Raw genomic sequence first — 6696 nt, 5'->3', positions numbered from 1 at the left:
CTCAGAAAACATCTCGTAATACAAACTATTTGAAATGACGCACACTCCTGAACCGCAGTCTAGTTCCATGGTTAAATTTTTACCATCTAAAATCACATCTAAGGTAATTGGTTTAATATTAGGCACGTACCTTAAATTAAAGTTTTAGCACTCCCTACAACACTGCTCAGCTCCATCGGTCACGTTTTCCTCCAGTTCAGTGGCGATGCAGTTCACTCGCGAAATTTTGCTTTTACATACTTTTTTTAAATGTCCTATAACTCCATATTTCTGGCATCGATAATGCTTGTAACGGCAACTATCTACATCATGGTTTCTCATTCCACAAATGGCACATCGGGAATCATCTCGCTGCCGCTGCTCGCCTCCGGCCGGCCGGTTCACGCCACCGCTGTTGCTACCGCCGCGATGCCCGCGATGCCCTTTTGCCGAAATGGGCACGGCCGAGGCGTGGATTTCCACTAGCCCCATAAAATACGGGCTCTTCTTTGACAGTTGCCGCCATCTCCGTCTTCGCTTCCCTAGCGACCGCTGCTTTCTCTGCAATCTCCAGAGCCTCCGCCATCGAGAGGGTAGCCGTTTTTTCAAATAATTTATCACGCTCGGGCCCCGAGCCCAAGCCTAGGATGAAACGATCTGCTAAATTCGCTTCCAGAGCCGCGCCAAAATTGCAATAAGTTGCCAATCCTCTTAATCGCGCCGCCCAGTCCCCTAAAGTCTCGCTTGGTACTCTCGTCGCAGCATAAAACTTGGCCTTATCAGTGTACGTACACTGCTTTTTCTTGAAGTGGCCGTCGAGTAATTTCACTAGCTCCTTGAACTCGAGCTCCTCTAATTCCTTTGGATGAGCCAAGTTACGTAACAAGCGGTAGGTTTCGTCCGTTAAGTGAGTGAATAAAAGGGCGCGCTTGTCCTCTTAATCCACAATTTTATTCACCACAAAGAATTGCTTTATTTTGCTGTGAAATATCTGCCATTCGCCTGTTTTGTGATCGAAATTCGTTAAATTTCCAAAAAACGCCATTTTTTTTTCACTTCGCGCGGGTACTTAAGAATCCTCGTTCGACACTGACATATATGAGTGAAACAACCGTCTAGTTCGCAAGCTAGTTTAATACTGGTCAAGCAATCGGCGCAAGCGCCCTATAACTACGTATAGGTGTGTACAAATACACATCAAGATACCCATTTCCTGCATGATCCTAAATTCCTCTTTAAGGCGCTAGGCGCCGTTTTTGGCCGTAAACTCTCACTTTCTAGAGTATATATCTTCTTAACGGTTCAACAAAAAAATATGAAAAAAATATATATGAATCTACGTTTTATGTGCAACATTTGTAACGTTTGACTTTTTTCCTGTGACTTATAATTTTTCCAAAAAAGGAACATTACGATAGGCCGTTTTGCGATTAACTTTGCCTATTTCTACTAAACGGTTCATTCGATTAAAGTTATTTTTAAACTAAAATAAATGTTTTAATCGACACTACCAATGCAACGTAGAATAATGTTAATCAATCATTTTTTTTTAAGAAATCGAATATTTTTCAACATTTCGTGCGTATGTAGTTCGAAAAAGGCGTGGCCGGCAGTCGTGTGCTAGCTTTGAGACGAGGAGGCTGAGTCGCTCCGTGCCTTCCTTGTATTCTGCATGCTTGTGCTGAGCTAAGTGCAATATAATTGGAGTTATTGTGGCCAAAGATTAAATGACTGCAGTAAGTTGATTTGGTTGTGACGCGCTTTAGCGCGCGCAACACGGTGTTTCGCAGCCTATTATTACGAACGTAATGACAATATTTCCACTTATTTTTGAGAAAGCTTCATTTGAAATATATAAAAAATGTTTTCAAACATGCGCCGACATATTGCCATTAAAATTTAACGTTTTTAACAAAGTTCGATTCCTAAAAAATAATAATTAATTAACCAACATTGGCAATTTATGTTGTAGGTATATACTATATAGTTTGATTCAGAAACCATTACATTTTTAGGATTGTTACCTATTAAAATGATGTTAGTTTTAGAGGAACTGCCCATATAACCATTCCAGTCGCAGAATCACAAAGTGGTAACTAAATGTCAGATGTGTCGTAACAGAGTCCACACAATGTGTCTAGAATTGTTTCGAAACAAAGTGTCGTCGCCGTGTCTACACTTTTCCGTAACAAGGTGTCGACACATTTGTGTGCACTTTGCGTGCGGTTTGCGACTAAATCTGACAGCAAATTTGTGACAGCAAATGTCAATATAAAATACCTCTTGAAAACCAAGGTTTGTCAAACTACTATTAGTGTCTCGTGTGCTCGTAATTCTAGTAAGTCATCATGGGCAATGCAAATGATAATAATCGACCGAAACCATATAAACACCCAACACCCGTCAACCTTTTACAGAAAAGTTTTTAAAGAAATTCAATAAGTTACTTAGGTCAGGCAACGAATGCTCCAAAAGTTGTAGAGGGAAATGCTCGGAACACAATTTTTGACTCCGTAACTCGGTTTGACAAGTTAGGAGGTGAACATATCAAAAGTCCCCGGCCGTAGCCCTTGAGCGGGGGGGAGAGAGGGGGCTTTGAAGGTCCCATTTTCCCGTTTTTCGATTATATCTAAATTATGCATCTCAGCGACATGGCCACTTATACAAAATGAAAGGTAATTTAATTTGTTACAAGTTTATTCCGTCAATTTTTTCGATATGTTGAATAGTTTTTGAGATATCCGCTCTTGAAAGTTTATTTAGGGCTCTCAATTTTATCTTGATATATCTATATCAGTGAAGGTGCTAGGCCGTGTTTGGTATCGTTTTCGTATAAATCTGGGCTGCTGAATCCATTTAAGATATCACATTGACACCATTCCACAAAATAAAAATAAATCTTTTTAGGGTTCCGTACCTCAAAAGGAAAAAACGGAACCCTTATAGGATCACTCGTGCGTCTGTATGTATGTCCGTCTGAATACACAAAATAGTTCTTTACCTATAGATGACAGGAAAACCTATTAGAAATGTGCAGTCAAGCGCGAGTCGGACTTAATGTACGGAACCCTTAATACGCGAGTCCGACTCGCACTTGGCCGGTTTTTTTGAAACTCTTCTTGACGCTTAACCGCTGAACCGATTTCGTTGAAATTTGGTATAGAAATAGTTTGCGTCCCGGAACAGGACATAGGATAGATCTTATAACCAAAATCATCTTTTGAAGGTGTGAAAAGTGGCGTGGAAATTTGTACGGGAAATCAATAACCGCTGAACCGATTTATATGAAATTTGGGATGGTCTACATCTTTGATTTAGTTAAAAATGATGAAAAAACATGACTTCAAACCTAAACTTAAACAGTATTAACTTCAAGAAGTCAATTCTGAATTCCCCCCTACACCTCATTTCACACCTTTAAAGGGTGATTTTTGAGATAACTTATTATATCCTGTCTCGGGACTCAAAATATATGTGTACCAAATTTAAATTAAAACTGTTCAGCAGTTTAAGCGTGAAGAGGAGTTTAAAAGAAAGTATTTTAATAAGTTTATATGTTTTTACTTCGGAATGGTGTCAATGTGATACCTTAACTAAATTTGGTACTGCGAATTTATACGAAAACGATACCAAAACATGGCCTCGTAGCTTTACTGTTGTAGAAGTGAAAATAAAATTGAGTGCCCTAAATTCTTATTACTTGGCCAAACTTGTGTAGAAGGAAAAGGTAAAATAAAAGTCTTCGGCAGGAATATAAGACACAAATATTTTTTTTTTTTGCGTTACTATTTCATTCATCAAATATAAACATACCTTGATTATACTATTCTAGTGAGATCCTCATAGATAAACAAAAACATTTACTTAAAAAATTACAAGGTCGAAATGTCACGGAACTTTTTTTTTTTTCCTTTATTAAGGGGCTTTTTCGATTGAACGAATATGTCACCCCATAAAAAACAGACTTAATTAACAAAGTTAAAAGAAAGTAAATAGCTACATCTAGTTTAATTACATCACACATTTCTGTCCCTCAGACCGCACTTAACAATATTTAGTACCTTTTCAACAACCTCAGACATGGGGTTCGAAAGGTAGGTATTACATAACCCAATGGAACTGTCATTGTCATGAAATATCTGTCTTCTAAGTCGCTCATTTCGGACACACTCCATTAAAATATGATACACATCCTCGACGCGATTACATAAGGTGCATAATTCCGAATTCACTTTACGCATGAGGTAGGCGAACTTATTCAATGGAATGTGTCCAGAGCGCAATCTCAATAATAAAACTAGATCCTGCCTACACAACACACTATTATCAATCCAAGGAGAATTAAAGGGTTGTGGCTGTATTGTCTTATACCAAATACCTTTGTCCCTAGATCTCTCGTCGAAATATTCCTTCCACAATTCGCGACACTTTAATTTGACTAAATGTAAACAGTCATTATTGCCCCCATATAATGTTTCAAGTGAAATTCAATGCCATCGCTGCATGCCTGTTTTGCTAATGCATCAGCTGTCTCATTGCCACTTATACCTACATGCGATGGAATCCATTGCAATATTATAACTTTTGCCATAGATTTAGTAATATGTGAAAAATATAAACTTTTATGACAAAAAAAATCTGGACACAATTTAAGAATCACCCAATTGCGTCGAGGAATCATCTGTATTTTTGCATGTTTCATTACCTCCTCGCTTCTTTTTTGTCCTTTGTATTCTGTAGCAATTTGTTAGATCTGAAAATAAAGATAACTTGCGTCGTCACGGATGTCGATTTATAGGTTTTAGGGAGTGCAGAATTCGAAAACGATGATCATTTTATAATCCAAGATGGCGGCTACGTATTTTGTCATAAAAGTGGAATCCAAAATAGTCATCATTTTCGAAATCTACGCCCCCCAAAACCTATAAAACGACACCCATGACGACTTTTATGACAGTGCATGGCCGCCATTTTGGATTCCAAAATGGTCATCATTTTCGAAAGCGGGGCCCCCTATAACCTATAAAACGACATACATGACGACTTTTATGACATAGTGCCTGGCCGCCATCTTGGAATCCAAAATGGTCATCATTTTCGAAATCTGCGCCCCCTAAAACCTATAAAACGACACCCATGACGACTTTTATGACATAGTGCATGGCCGCCATTTTGGAATACAAAATGGTTATCATTTTCTAAATCTGCGCCCCCCAAAACCTATAAAACGACACCCATGACGACTTTTATGACATAGTGCATGGCCGCCATTTTGGATTTCAAAATGGTTATCATTTTCTAAATCGGGGCCCCCTAAAACCTATAAAACGACATCCATGACGACTTTTATGACATAGTGCATGGCCGCCATCTTGGAATCCAAAATGGTTATCATTTTCGAAATCTGCGCCCCCTAAAACCTATAAAACGACACCCATGACGACTTTTATGGCATAGTGCATGGCCGCCATTTTGGATTCCAAAATGGTCATCTTTTTCAAAATTGGGGCCCCCTAAAACGTATAAAACGACACCCATGACGACTTTTATGACACAGTGCATGGCCGCCATTTCGGATTCCAAAATGGTCATTATTTTCGAAATCGGCACTCCCTAAAACCTATATATCGACACCCATCTCGACTTTTATGACAAAGTGTTTTGCTACCATCTGCATGCAAGACATTTCTATTATTTTTACGTACAAAAATGGCCCCCTGTCAACTTTCAATCGAGATTTAATCGATAATTTATTCGATTAATATTCAGATTAATTCAATTTCAATCTATGTTAGGTCGACTAAACTAATCGCGATTAAAATTTGAGAATTAACTTTTTTTATTCCATTAATTAGTCGAATAAACAGTTAATCGATTAATGCCCATCTCTGACCACGGCATTTTTACACTTTGAGAATATCTGAAAACAAATCAACACAAGGAGCCATTTTGCAAATCCAGTAACATACCAGTAACTTTGTTATTACTTTTGACAGCGCGTGTCATGTGTCAACACAGAGTCGACACAAAGTCGAAACATTTGTGACTGCAATATTTCTCAGCCTTGAACCATATTTATACATCATAATTAACAAGTTTCGTAGTATGTAAAGCGTTATTTCTGTTATTTAAGTATAGTATACGCATCGAAGTACTAAAAATGCTTCAAATAATATAGTTATGAACACAGGCACTGAGAAGTAAACAATTTCATTTCCGGCTAAACTAAAACAATGTGGTGGCGCGTTGATTATATTACACTTAGTTTATCAAATCACTCGAGCAGTTTAATTCCCCATAATAATTTAAGTCATATTGTAATATAAATGCAAACAATATATAATTACGTCTTGTAATCCGTTTAAGAGATGGCGTATTAATGTCACTTATTTTTATTTAAGTATTTTTCCATCTGACAGTTTCCATTTGACAGGAACAAAATGAACGAATGAACGAATGATTTTGGCATAAAGTAGTCGCAAACCCGAAACAATGTGTGCACACGGCGACCACACTTTATGTCACTTTGTGTCATGTGTCGACCCTTCCCCATTTCTGGTAACTGTGTCGACACGGCGACGACTCTGCGACTGGAATTGTGACCGAAACAGATGGTGTCGACACAAGATGTGTCAACACCGCGTCGTAACGGCGACTGGAAATGGTTGTATGGGTGGGTTGATTGAGTAAAGACACCGTTGACTGGCAATCTTAGAC

At 38.3% G+C, this 6696-nt stretch overlaps 1 pseudogene; it reads right to left on the bottom strand.

Moving 5' to 3' along the window:
- Positions 1–397: 397 nt before the first annotated feature.
- Positions 398–1174, bottom strand: LOC134805729 (uncharacterized; annotated as a pseudogene).
- Positions 1175–6696: the final 5522 nt, after the last annotated feature.

Source organism: Cydia splendana, unplaced genomic scaffold, assembly GCF_910591565.1.
Source record: "Cydia splendana unplaced genomic scaffold, ilCydSple1.2 scaffold_50_ctg1, whole genome shotgun sequence".
Taxonomy (NCBI): domain Eukaryota; kingdom Metazoa; phylum Arthropoda; class Insecta; order Lepidoptera; family Tortricidae; genus Cydia; species Cydia splendana.
This window is presented reverse-complemented; position numbering and strand designations above follow the sequence as displayed.